Source organism: Triturus cristatus, chromosome 1_1 (assembly GCF_964204655.1).
Source record: "Triturus cristatus chromosome 1_1, aTriCri1.1, whole genome shotgun sequence".
Taxonomy (NCBI): Eukaryota; Metazoa; Chordata; class Amphibia; order Caudata; family Salamandridae; genus Triturus; species Triturus cristatus.
The window spans coordinates 992,353,846-992,367,329 of record NC_140579.1 but is presented as its reverse complement, the minus strand read 5'-3'; the positions used below and the strand labels follow the sequence as shown (position 1 = coordinate 992,367,329).

At 46.4% G+C, this 13,484-nt stretch overlaps 1 protein-coding gene across 3 annotated transcripts in view; it reads left to right on the top strand.

Moving 5' to 3' along the window:
• LOC146871423 (sodium channel protein type 4 subunit alpha-like) overlaps positions 1-13,484 on the top strand; it is a 1,828,482-nt gene that overhangs the window by 1,004,777 nt on the left and 810,221 nt on the right. The window lies entirely within an intron of this gene.

Sequence of the window (13,484 nt, the reverse complement as noted above, 5' to 3'; positions counted from 1 at the left end):
AGAAACTCAACCTGATCAGGTTCAAGTTCTTCTAGGACAGTTCCTTCAGGGCTCTCAGAATCATCCTCCTGGGAGGGCTGATCCACCACCTGAGGCAGGGTGGAAGGCACAGCCTTAACCCTACTGCTCTTTCTCTTGGGTTGTGACTGGTCCATAGTTTCAGGATCCAGCACTTGTTCAGTGGTGCACTCTTTTGGCCTGTGACCTGGTCACAGCAAGGACATGTGCATCTATCCCCAGCATTTCTGCATGGGTCCTATACTCCACTTCAGACCAAACTGAAGTTTCAAGATCATTGCCCAGTAAACACTCTACGGGAAGGTCTGAACTAACAACAACTTTCTTGAGGCCAGTTACCCCTCCCCAGGAGAAGTTAACAATAGCCACACTATGGGATGTAGTGGCATTGCTAGCGTTGGTCACTAGGTAATTCTCACCTAGTATGATCTGTCCAGGGTCCACAAAGGCAGGTGTCACCATTGTGACACTAGCCCCAGTGTCCCTGTAGTCCTGAGCCATTCTTTGGTTGATAAAAGGAGTCTGTCTATACTTGCCCAGGTTACTGGGGCCTACAGTAGAGGACAAAGCTAAGTCCCCATCACAGATCAGAACAGCCTGAGTAGGTATTCTGACTAGGCCAGAATCCTCCTCAGATCCCAGGGTTAACCCTACTACACCCTTTTGCTGGGAACCACCACTTATAGCTGGACTAGGGGGTACAGTTGCCTTAGGGGCAATGGTGGTTGGGGGCTTATCCTTTTTGGTGCACTCACTAAACCAATGTGAGTTGGACTTACAATAGTTGCACCATGGTTTCTTTTGGCCATCTTTCTTTTTATCCTTTTTGGGACCACCCTCCCCCTGAGCCTTTTGGGGGCCTGGTGAAGACTTCTGGTCTTTTTGTTTCTGATCATTACCCTTCTAGTCTGCCTTTTTCTGATCACCGCCCTGGTTCTGGTTTTTCTGCTTAACTCTAGTCCTGACCCATCTATCTGCCTTCTTTCCCAATTCTTGGGGAGAAGTCAGATCAGAATCAATCAGGTGTTGATGCAGTAGCTGGTTTTGACAGTTGTTAAGGATTTGTTCTCTCATGATCAAATTATACAATCCTGTATAGTCCTTAAACCTTACTTCCCACTAGCCAGCCTTCCAGAGCCTTAGTGGCACAATCTACAAAGTCAGTCCAGTCCTGAGTCTGTGTCTTCTGGGTATCCTTGAACAACAACCTGTATTGTTCAGTGGTTAGGCCAAACCCATCAATTAGAGCACTCTTCAGGACAGTGTAATTGTCTGCATCCTCATCACTAACTGTGAGGAGCTTGTCTCTACCTTTCTCAGAGAAGGAGAGCCACAAGATAGCTGCCCACTGACTTTGGGGTACCTGCTGTACTTTGCAAGCTCTCTCCAAAGCAGTTATCCATTTGTGGATGTCATCCCCACGCTTGTAGGGAGGGACAATCTTGCTCAGGTTTCTATTATCATAGTGCCTGTCTCTATCCTTAGGGATATTGCTGCCACCAGTGGGTTCTGACCCACTTAACTTTTGCTCTCTAGCCAGAGCAAGCTTCTCCTTGGCAAGGGCAAGTTCTTCCCTCTGAATCCTCAGATTAGCTTCCCTCATTCTGGCTTCATGCTCCTTTCTCTCAGGGGAAGTCATTCCCCTGTGAGAGGAAGCATTAGAGATGCTAGAGACATGGGAGTGGATGGATTCCCTTGAAGGGGATCTGTCTCTCCTGCTTCTCTTTGTAAGCCCACTTGGGGGGACCCCATGCAAACTCCCATGTAAGCTTAGGTTAGCCTGGCTAAGTCTTCCTACTTGGCCCTGGCTGTCTACCTCTTCATCTGAAGTCCCATCTGACTCATCTGTGGTGGGTAGACCCTCCTTTGTACCTAGGGTACTGGCCTGTGAGGACCTCAAAGTATCATACTCCTCTAGGAGTTGTACTAGCTGAAGGAGGGTAGGGTTTGCACCCTGTTTTAACTTTCTGGAGGTACACAATTGTCTCATCTCCTGAAATGTTAGGGTATCATATCTAGAGGGGGTCTTCTTCAGACCTGCCCCTCCTGAGAGAGCATCTACTTGATCTCCTCCCAGAGACATGATCTAGTGAGGGTGTGGTGTGTGCATCTACCTACACTAGTTGTTTCTACTAAACCTCTCTGGTAGTTGTAGTCAGGGTGTGTTACTCCCTTCAACCTACTACCACTAAGTCCAGTAGGACTTAAGTATTATAATCTATGTTATATGTACCTAAACAATATCTGTGTGATCTTTCAATTTAGTATCTCAAGATTACAATGGTATTACAACAGCAAGCTCAGGTCCCAACCGCTGCTCACCAATGTGAGAAGTTGGCCTGATGTATGATGTCACTAATTCTAGTGTACACCTTATATCAGTCCAAACAACCCTTATGGTGATTGGTTGTAAAGTCAACCTTATAGACCAGCTATCCTAGTGGTAGCATGGACAAGAGCAGTCTTAGGCTAAACTCTGAATGGCAGGTGAAGCCAGCTGTGATACCATATATAATCCCTTGAATACCAAATGAAAGGACACCACAACAGATATATATATACAATAAAGTGTATTTATTCTAGTCAAACCCTGAGCACTCTTTATGAGATTAGAGGTAAGTACAACACACTCTTATTTAAGCATACATTAAGTCACACAGGTAAGCAATACAGTTAGGCCCTAGGGGCCACGCAAACCATATACTAAAGAAGTGGTATAAGGACCACTGTCACGGAAATAGGATAGGCCTAGGCCTAGGGAATCGCTGGGGCTACACTACACTAGCAACAGTTAGGAAGTGGGAGGCCCACGGGATTCAGGTGCAGAGTGGAAACACTCATGCGTAATGTGTAAAAGTCGATAGAATTACTAGCAGTAAGAAATTAACAGTTTAAGGACACTTCTGAAGCAGCTAGAGAGTCGAGACTCGGAAACTGGACCCTAGGATAGTCACTACCCTTGTGAGCACCGAAGTACCCAAGTTACCTAGCCCACGGGCTGCGGGTGCATAGGTGTGAACTTGCGCCGGGTTTCGTCGTGGACTTCTATGGATGCCTGAAGGAAAGTTGCTGACAGGCAGTCAGTGAAGAGTGTCCGGTGGATCCCAAGGCTGTGATCAAGAAGAGAGGAGACCTGCAAGCAGAGGAGACAGAGTCAAGGTCACTAGCCAGTGACCACGTGGAACCAGGAAGGAACCAGGCGATGTCGTGAAGATTGCAGGTGAAGGTGAAGCTTGTCGCTGCAGCCACGGGGACCAGGAGACGTCGAGGACGGCCAGGACCAGGAGGCGAGCTGTCCCACGAAGGCTCTTGCTGTCGGCGGCGTCGAAGTCGAACTAGGACTCACCAAGCCTTGGCAAGCGGAACCCACGAAGAACGGAGGACTTGCTTCTGATGCAGACCAGGAAGGTCTGGGGTGCTTCTCTTTTGCAAGGAAGCGGGAGCCAGTCTGGAGGAGCCAAACCAGCAGTGAAGATTTCAGGATGCGTCGTCACAAAGGCCACTAGCCAAAGGGCAAGCAACCGGACAGGCGCGGCAAGCAGGAAAATGCAGAAGGGCTCCACGCAGGACTCGTGGAGTGTGGGGGGCTGATCTTCGGTGCAGATGGTGCTTGGGGTTGGGGCTTCTCAATCCCCGGTGCACAACTTCGAGGGTGCCTCAGAAGCTGCGCTGGAAGATACTAGCCACTTTTCCCAGGTAGCCGGTCCCACGTCTCTCGTCGCCTCCACGGATCTCAGCTCGGCTGTGGATGTGGATCAGGGTCGGAGAAGTCTGGAAGTCAAGGCTCTGGTCGGGCTCTGCAGTCGGTCCCTCGTAGAACTTCAGCAAAGCAAAGGGTAGTCTCTTGATGGTGCCTGTTTGCACAGGGTAGCCACTTCTTGGCCACAAGGGAGATTCTTCAGTCTTCTTCTTTCGTCGAATGTCGAAGGTCCTGAGTTTCTGTTCAAGTTGCAGGTTCAGGATAATCTAATCTCCTGGGGCCCAGCTACCACTCTTATACTAATCTGGGGGGCTGGGTTGCCTGCTAGGTCACGCCTTATGGGTGGGACCTGGGAGGGGGGTGGTTACACCCCCTTCCCTTTGTCCAGTTTCGTGCCAGGACTGGGGCTGGAGTGCCCCAGCACCGGTTTGAACTGGACTATGCACGGGACACCTTGTGTGCCCCAGGCATGTCTCATTCTTTTCATCCCTCCCTGCCCCAATACACTAAGGCCTGTCTGGGGTGGTGCTCGCACCTCCCAAGGCAGGAAACCTATTGTCCAAGCCTCCCTTGCCGGGATCACTCCCAGCAGCAGGAGGTCAGACTAGTGTCTGTGGCAGCAGCATCCATTTTGTGATGCTGGGGCTCTGGTTAACTTTAACCGGGTAAGTAGGTTACAACATGTCTTTTCCCTCTAGAAGGGAGGGATAATATCCTCATCCCCAGAAATGGGATGGGGGTATTATTCCAAAGTGTTAGACACCTTACACGACATGTTTTGATAAAGCCAAACCATAGTTACCATAACCGTTTAAGATTATAAGGCCCTTTAAGAGTATATGGTAGGCTATATCATAGAAACGCTATAAGGACATTGTTCCGAAAGCTGCAGACAGGCTCAGCTCATGCTAGAGCACCATCTCACATGTTACCAAGCACTCTGCCTCCAGGATTGTTAAGGCCTGCCATAGGAGTGGCTGATAGGTACACATGTGTCTATATGTAAGTTAGGTATAGGAATACTACACCTAAGCAAGGGGTGATTACACGACCTTGCCCCAGCTGAGTGATCAGCCAGTTGTGTCATAATGGAAGGCCAGGCCAGGGGTGGCAGAATACATGCTGCAGCCCCTGGCAGGCCTAGGGTACACCTATGCCCTGGGTACCTAAGGTACACTGTACAGGGACCAATAAGGTGATCCTATCTAAATGGGTTATGTACCTAAAGTACATAGTATCAATTTAGAGAGAGAACAGCAGGGCTGTGGGTCTGATTAGCAGGCCCACAGCCACATCTAAGTCGAAAACCAGTAAAGCAAAAGCAAAAAGTGGGGGTGAACATAGAAAGCAGACCCTACTCTCCTACAATGTGTATTAACTATAATACAAAAACAGCGTCTTATGAGCATTGTGTTCTGTACTGCTATCTACTCTGATTCAGGCATGTGAATCTATGAAAGACACCCCAAATACTGGAGAAGAACAATAGTTACTTAGCTGTAATCTGTGGTTCTCCAGTATTGGTGTCTTTCATAGATTCACATGCAACCCGCTCACCTTCCCTCAGAGGCTGGTTAGGCTGTTATACTTTAGTTCACTCCTGTGCGAGAAAATCAGAGCCTGAGCCTCTGAGGAGAACATTCTGGTGGGTGCTGTCGCCTGATTGGCTGCAGTTTGGACTATATATAATGACTGTGATAGTCATAGGTGTGGAAGCTTTTTTCTTATAGCTTAGGCTATTTTACTTCCTGGTTTTACGTTACCAAGGTTTTTTGGTTATCTTTATGCATAATTATTGCTTTTTTATGTACCGTGGGACTCCCACTCCGACGGTGAATGATTCAGGCATGTGAATCTATGAAAGACACCAATACTGGAGAACCACAGATTACAGGTAAGTAACTATTGTTCTTCTCCAGTATTGGTAACTTTCATAGATTCCCATGCGCCCACCCTCCTCCCCTGGGAAAGCTCTGCCTTCAGTATGTTTTGTTATACTGTTACACAACGGCTACGAAAATGTGAGGCTCTGAGTTTCTCTCAGGAGGGTTCTGTCGGGTGAGGCTATTCTGATTGGTTGTTGCTTTATTTTGGTCTCTTTTACAAAAAGAGGTGGATATGCTACAAAATGTGATGAGGCCTAGGCCTTTCCTTCTTTTTTGTACCTACTGCTATGTTATTTTTATTTACCGAGACTCCTATTCCGACGACGGGGAATGATACAAACTATGGAAATCTATGAAAGTTACCAATACTGGAGAACCAAAGTTACAGGTAAGTAACTTGTTTTCTTCTCTCTACTGCATCAGAGTGTGTTATTTTAAAGCACACCCTGCCAGCACACACACATTTACCATGTGCGCAGTACCACACTTTACCCTAGGTGTAATGTATTCCCTTCAAGCACATATGCGCCCAGCACATTTTGATCACACTCACACTTACACATCAACCTGATGTAGGCCAGGGGTGAGTTAAACACACAGCAGCTGAACTTTTAGAAAAAGCTGAGTGAGCCTATAGGCCTCACTACAGTGACACAGAGTAAACAGGACCTGTTCACTACTACTGATCACTACACAGTATGCTGCCACCATCACACTTGTGCTGTTTAACTCCTGGTGAAGGCAGTAGCCTTCCACCACTATGAGGGTAGTGCTTTGGGCGCCCCTCATGGTCCAACAGGACCGCAGTCCGTGAGGCAGGTCTATATCATGGCGCACACTAATGATTTGTGTTCGTCTATGACAAAAAATCAGCATTAGGGTTTCAGACGACCATACAGTTGGGCACTCCAGGCATGGGTACACCTCTTTCACCATTTAAAGGATTTTTCCATCCCAGCACCCGGCTATACTTAATTGCACACATTTTTGCCATAGGAAATTTTCAAACATGCTTAATAAAATCACAATTAAGAGAAATTTATTGGGAATATATACATTTTTCACTGGGGTGCATGTTTGTGAGCAATCCATGACACCATGGCTGTCATAGTTGATATAGTAGGTGAACAACCACAAACCTTAAACATTGTGGCTTTTCACAGACCCCATGCAGGCATTGTTTCCCATGGAATATCCACAGTTTACTCTATATTTAATAAGAGTCAATGGGAAAGGGGCTGTCCACTCAAAACATATGCTCTCAAGTTAAAAGCACAACATTTTAAATATGAAAATGCACATTTGCATACAATCATCAGATATTCCGTTTATGCAGATGTAATGCAATACGTACATTACTCCATCACCGTTCACGGTGCCTCCGGCGGTCTCTCCCCCTCTCGTGTTGGCTTGTGGGTAGTCTTCGCCCACAGTTGCCCCACCCCCCCACACGGGTAAGATAGAACACAGTAAATGCAGCTTTGCACCTAGGCCCAGGTGCTGCCATTCCCTTGGCACACGGGCCTCAATCCGAGCCAAAGCAGAGGCTCATGCTGCAGGACAGAAAGAGAGGCCGAGAGCATCTCCCTCCGAGCCCGCGTCTCGCCCCTGGAGTCGACACACGTTACCTGGGGGGCGCAAACCCACTCTCCTCTCCTCGGCCAGCGACTTGGGCCTCCGATGCAATTTCTCTGAATTTCTGGGCAATGGGAAGATCCCAGGCTGCACACTACACTCAGAGTCAATGAGACTCACGGGAACTCCGGGTGCACGATAACCAGACAACTCCTCACGAGGGTCTCAGACTGCGCACGGCACACGCATGCAGCGTCGCTGAGGCACACTTGATCTTCAGGTGCCCGCGGTCACAGGGCACAACTTGCACACGTCTCAGCCAGTAGAAAGTACCCGCACACAGCGTCGCTGAGAAACACTTTATCTTCCGCTGCCCCCCGATCATAGGGCACCTCCAACGAGGGTCTCCGGCTGCAAACAGCACACAGCATCGCTGAGACACACTTACTCTTCTGGTGTACACAATCACGGGCCAATCCACACAAAAGTCTCAGGCTGCCCCCAAGCACACACACACTGCATCGCTGAGACTTACTTGGCTCCCCGGTACACATATTGATCCTCTCGAAGGACTCAGGCTAGACAGAGCACACACACACACACTGCGTCTCTGAGTCTTGTTTGAAACTCCAGGTGCCCAAGGTCACAGGGCACAACTTGCGAAGGTCTCAGGCTAGATAGAGCACACGCACCCACAGCGTATCTGAGAGTCTTCTCTGGAAACATTTGTGTTCCTGTGTTTCCAAACAGGGAGCCAGCTCACCTCGGGCCCTTGGGGATAGTTACTTCAAGACACAGCAAAGTCCTTCAAGCAGGGGGACACAGCACACAGCAACGTTCCTACAGCCTTTCCTTAGTTGAAACAGCAAACTGCAGGCCAGCCCCAGATCAGACAGCAAGAGCAGTCCTATCCATCAGTCTCTTCAGTTGCTTCTTCCTTGGCAAAGGTTCCTCTTGATCCACAGAGTAGCTCCAGTCTTGTTCACACTTGATCAAACCATTCTCTAAAGGTCAGGGGCTTCAGCTCGCATAGTTATACCCCTCAATGGCTTTGAAGTCTTTGTGTTACAGGGGGCACTGACCCCTGATCAAACCAGTTCTGGGTGCCTCCCTACCAGTGACACCTTCTTCCTTTGATTAGTGGGGGTCTGGATTTGCAATCACTCAGCAGGAGATGGGACAATTTGTTTTATAGCACCAGCCCAGGCCTCTTCACCTCTAGGCCTACTCCTCCCCCTACACACTCCAGATGCAGGTCAGCTTGTGCTGTCTCACCTCCTCCCCTGGGTGAAGACATTCCCCAGATCCTATCGCTTTCAAATCCAGCCAGTCAATCCACAACCAGGCAGAGACACGCAAATGTTTAAAGCATAAAAACCCAGCCACTTCTGAAAGAGTGGCTTACAAACACATAATGAAAAAAACATCTTTATAAAAAGATTTGTTATTGCAGGGTGAGTTCAGGCATACTAAACTTCACCTTTCCATCTTAAGCCTTTGGGAAGATAGGCTGGAAAACATATTACACAGCCTTTCCATTCTAATCTAATGGGCAAGATGCCCTTTCAGCAGTGAAAATGAAATGGAGATTGTTTCACTGCCAGGACATGGTACACACCTTGGTACATGTCCCACCTTTCACATTCACTGCACCCTGTCAAAGGGGTACCCTAGACCTACCATAGCAGTGCCTGATGTGTCTGTTAAGTGCATGCACTTACCAGAACAACATGGCAATTTTAGGAAACTGCGCGCAGGCGCTGCCATGGCAGGGCTGAGCTCCCTTCTCAAGGCTACTTGAGTGGGTGACACAATAAGTGCTGCAGGCCCACCAGTAGGATTTGCACTTCTAGCCACGGTACACATAGTGCACTTTACTAGGGACTTTACTAATAAAGCAGACATACCAATAATGGACAGCCAATCTCCATTACACTCTACACAGGGAGCACTTGCACTTTGACACTGTTTAGCAGTGGCAAAGTGTCCAAAGCATCTAAGTTGGCAACACATGTCAGAAAAAAGGTCTGGGGAAAAGCAAACAGTTTAGGGAACTTCAGCCAAAAAGGGCCAAGTCCCACACAAAGGTAACCCAATGTTACTCAAGTGAGAGCTAGGCCTTACAATAGTTAAAAACAAAATTAGGAGTTTTTCACTACCAGGACATGTAAAACTTAAGAAGACATGCCCTCGCATTTCCTACTTTTTTAATACAATGCACCCTACCTCATGGGCCTTTAGGGCCTAGAGTAGGGGGTGACATACATGTATTAAAACGGCCTGGCAATACGTTTTTGTACTACCATATACTAGGGACATACAAGTAAATTAAATGTGCCAATCAGGTGTAGGTACATTTTATCTTGTTTTAGGAAGAGTGCAAAAATACTTTAGCACCGGTTGGTTAGCAATGGTAAAGTCCTAATGCCAACAAAAATGTATTCAGGAAACAGGAAGGGTAAGAGCACACAAACATTGCCAGTCTAACTGGCATGCATCTCCTTGAGCAAGTTTGTTTTTCAGACTAAGGTAAACGCAGATGGCCAGATTCATAAAACCATTTGCATGCATAAGTTCCAAAACTTGTAATTTTGGAATCTAAAATTTTATAAAAAGGTCAGACATCTACTCTAAATACACGAGGAAATCAACAGGTTTAGAAGTATAACTTTTTTGTGACCCAGGCCCATACTGCACAATTATAGCATTACCATATTCACAGCTTTTTGTAGAACCCTAGCTGACACTTTATTAGAAACCTAATATATGTATCAAAGGCATTTTCCATCTCAACAGCACATCTATGTCCTCTCTCTAATCTATATAGCAAGAATCCTGAAGATGTTTGACTAAAATACAACATATCATTGCAGCAAAGACCCATAATCAGTAAAGATGCCTCAAAACTTTACAGCTGCCCAAGATGAGCAATGTAATATCATGTAAAGTCTATTTAAATAATGCTCTACAGAGATCTGTCCCAGAGTCATGACAGTCACGCTCCAACAAAGCCCATCACTGAACACTTTTTTTATCTACTCAAACGCAATCGACCCCTGTAGGAAATGGCTGTCTTTTACGTGGTGTACTGTCAGATTCTTCCCTATCTTTTCTGTTGGCTGGGGAACTCCGTGCACTTTACCCCTGCTAACCAGTAGTAAAGTGCCAGTGATCCTCCTTTTAACATGGTTGAATTGGTGTACTACTAATTGGCATATTTAGCTCACTTATAAGTCCCCAAGGATGTCATTTAGGAGTCACCAAAGGTCACAGCTTCAACCCCTATCTTGCCCCTTGCGATGCTTGGTACTGCGACACCTGGCCCCAGAGGTAGCAGGACCAGTGCCAAGAAGAGGCAGCTAGCCCTTATGCTCCACCTTTGTTTTCTGACCATGAATTATTACACTAATAGTGAATAATATTTTATTATTTACTATTAGTGTAATAATATTTTATTATTCACTATTAGTGTAATAGAAAAATGGAGCACCAGGAGCTAGAAGGAGACCTTCAGTGGCAGATGTCGGCAAAACAAGTTTTCAAATGTATGTTCTTTTTTTTACTTGAAGGAAACTTAATCTCATTGTGCAATTTAGAATTAATTCAATATATATCTCATATTGACATTGGATTGGATAGGTTTCCAACAGAACCTTTAACTGTGTGGTTCCTGGCAAATCACTCCCTCCTGAGTCCTTGTGTTTCTGAGATAGTTGTATCTCATCTCCTGAGGTTTTATTGGGTTGCCCTATCTTGTGTAACAGAGATACCTTCAAGCCGTCCCTGAGGGAGGCCCTAGGTAGCCCATAGGACAGGCTGTTGTGTAATTAAAATGTTGACATGTACTTTTAAGTTTTACATGTCCTGATAGTGAAACACTTCTAAATTCATTTTTCACTACAGTGAAGCCTATCCCTCCCATAGGATAACATGGGGGTTCCTTATTACATTTAATAAGCTGTACTTCCTACTTGAGAGGAGATAGATATGTCATGTCTGTTACCTATGGCATTGTAATGCAAAACCCTCATAAATGGTAAAGTCAGATATTTTAGTACAATTTTGAAAATGCCACTTTTAGAAGGGTGGCGTTTTCCTGCCCTTAGTCCTTTGTGCCTGCAGCCTGTCTTGGGTCACAATACTTGGTGTAGCTGACAGACGTTGTGAGTTCCTCCCAAACAGTCACACAAAAGGGGGATTAGGTGTGCCTGAATGGGCCAGCTGCTGGCAGGATAGGAAGGGGCGGAGCTGAGCACTGCCCCACTTATTTTGAATAGCCTGTGCTCTGCCTTCATACGAAAGGCCTAACAACGCTGTATTGTCCGTGCAGCCAGCTTAGAGCCAGGGCAGGGGAGTCAGTAAATTCCAAGCAATTCAAAGTACACTTCCAGAAACATCTCCCAACTTCCAAAAGAAGGGCACGAGGGTATAAAAAAAGATTTCAGACCCACTCTTCAGTTCACTGCTGGACCTGCGGAAGGACCCTCAGAGGACTGCCTGCTGCTGTGACCTGCTGCGCACTCTGCCAGACTGCTTCTGTATCTCGAAGGACTGCTTTGCTACCTGCAGCTTGCCTTAAACCCTCAGAGGTGAGCCCTGCTATTGAGCCTTGCGTCTACACTTGCTCCCAGGACTACCATAAGTGACTCCAAGGGCTAGTTTGCTGGCCTTCTGTTCAGAGCCACAGGGACAAAACAGGCTTCCACCATTTTGAACACACACCTTGATCCATCCTGGGTGGGTCCTGAACCCCTAAGAGGTGTCCCACAACTCCTGGACCCTTGTTTGTGGTGCTAAAGGTGCCCTGATGGACAATTTCGCAAACTGAGGAATTTAGACAACATTTGGCCAAAAAGTGCTCAGGCAACCAGGAGGAGACCAGGACCAACCTGCTTGCCTAGCCACCCGAGGCACATTGCTGGTCGTATGGACTTCGCGGCTTCTCCCACTACGTTCTTCTCCACAGCAGCCAATCTGTTTCAGTTGTCCTTCACCAAAGAGATAGCTGACCTTGTGAAACTTTCTTTGGTTACAGCCTTCTGTGTAGTCCCCCTGAAGTGTTTCGACTTCTATTACAGCAACTAAGTTTGAGTGTAGAAATCTTCACCGCGGCTTCGATCCAAGGCCATTCGACGTCGACTCTCCCTCCTCAGACACCTTCTGCAACCTTGCCCAGCTTAACTTTACCTTTTCAGACATTTTTCTTCTGAAATGTTTCTAAGTCCGAAGGTAAGCACTGACCTGGCCCAATCTACTTCTTGTATCCGAACCTCGCTCCATCGTGGTCAGCCTTTACCTTTAGACTTTGACCCGGTCTTGCACAACTAGATGTTTGCTGTTGGTGCTTTGATCTTTTAGGTGCTGGTTTCACTTAACAATCTAAAAATTCATAACTCCGGTTCTACTGATTGGATATTTGTGGTTCTGGTGTCAAATATGTCAAATAAGTTATTTGTTTAGGATTTTTCTTGTGTTGTGTTTTCACTTTATTATTGTTTGTGTGCTGCATAAATACTTTACACGTTGCCTATAAGTTAAGCCTGACTGCTTTTTGTGCCAAGCCTAGCAGGGTTAAGCACAGATTAATTTAGTGACTTTTTGTGGTTTACCTCTGCAAGCGACAGTAGCTGTTGCTTGACTAGGGCCTACAATTGTTATCTGACTGTAGTAGTGTAAAACCTGCAGTGAGACTTGTCCAAGTAACCATTTTTTGATGGCCAAAGACCCCTGTTTTCAATAATAATGAGTCACCTCTACAAAAGCCTTGTAGCCCACAAGTTAGGGTGAATGGTATTTAAAAGTGGGACACGTAGAAAATGAATCACACCATGTCCCTACAGTGGCAAGGCCGCAAAATCTATTTTCATTGTGATAGGCACAGCTATCTTATACAGGAGACCTGACTACAGATTAATGTATTAAATCTGTGTCTCGGGTTTGTGACCAGCTAGAAAAATATTCAACAACTCTTGGTAATATTTATTAAATGCCAATTCAATGGTGAAGTTGGATGTTTGTGTTCGAGGTAGGAGGACACTATTAATGTCAACAATACACTCCCCTACACACCCTCAGCTCGCAGAGCCTGCGCTCAGTGTGAATTAAGACTTTGGCCATCTTGCGATTGCTTAGACCCATCGCATCTTGCAGTAAGACAAAGAGGAACTACTGGAAAAGTAGGTAGGCCAGCTACATATATAATGCTGAGGACAACATGAATGTTGTCACTTTTGTTCCATGTTGTGAATAAAGTTTATATGCCTTAAAACTTTTAAAAAGCTAATAAACTGCTATCACGTCTGCTT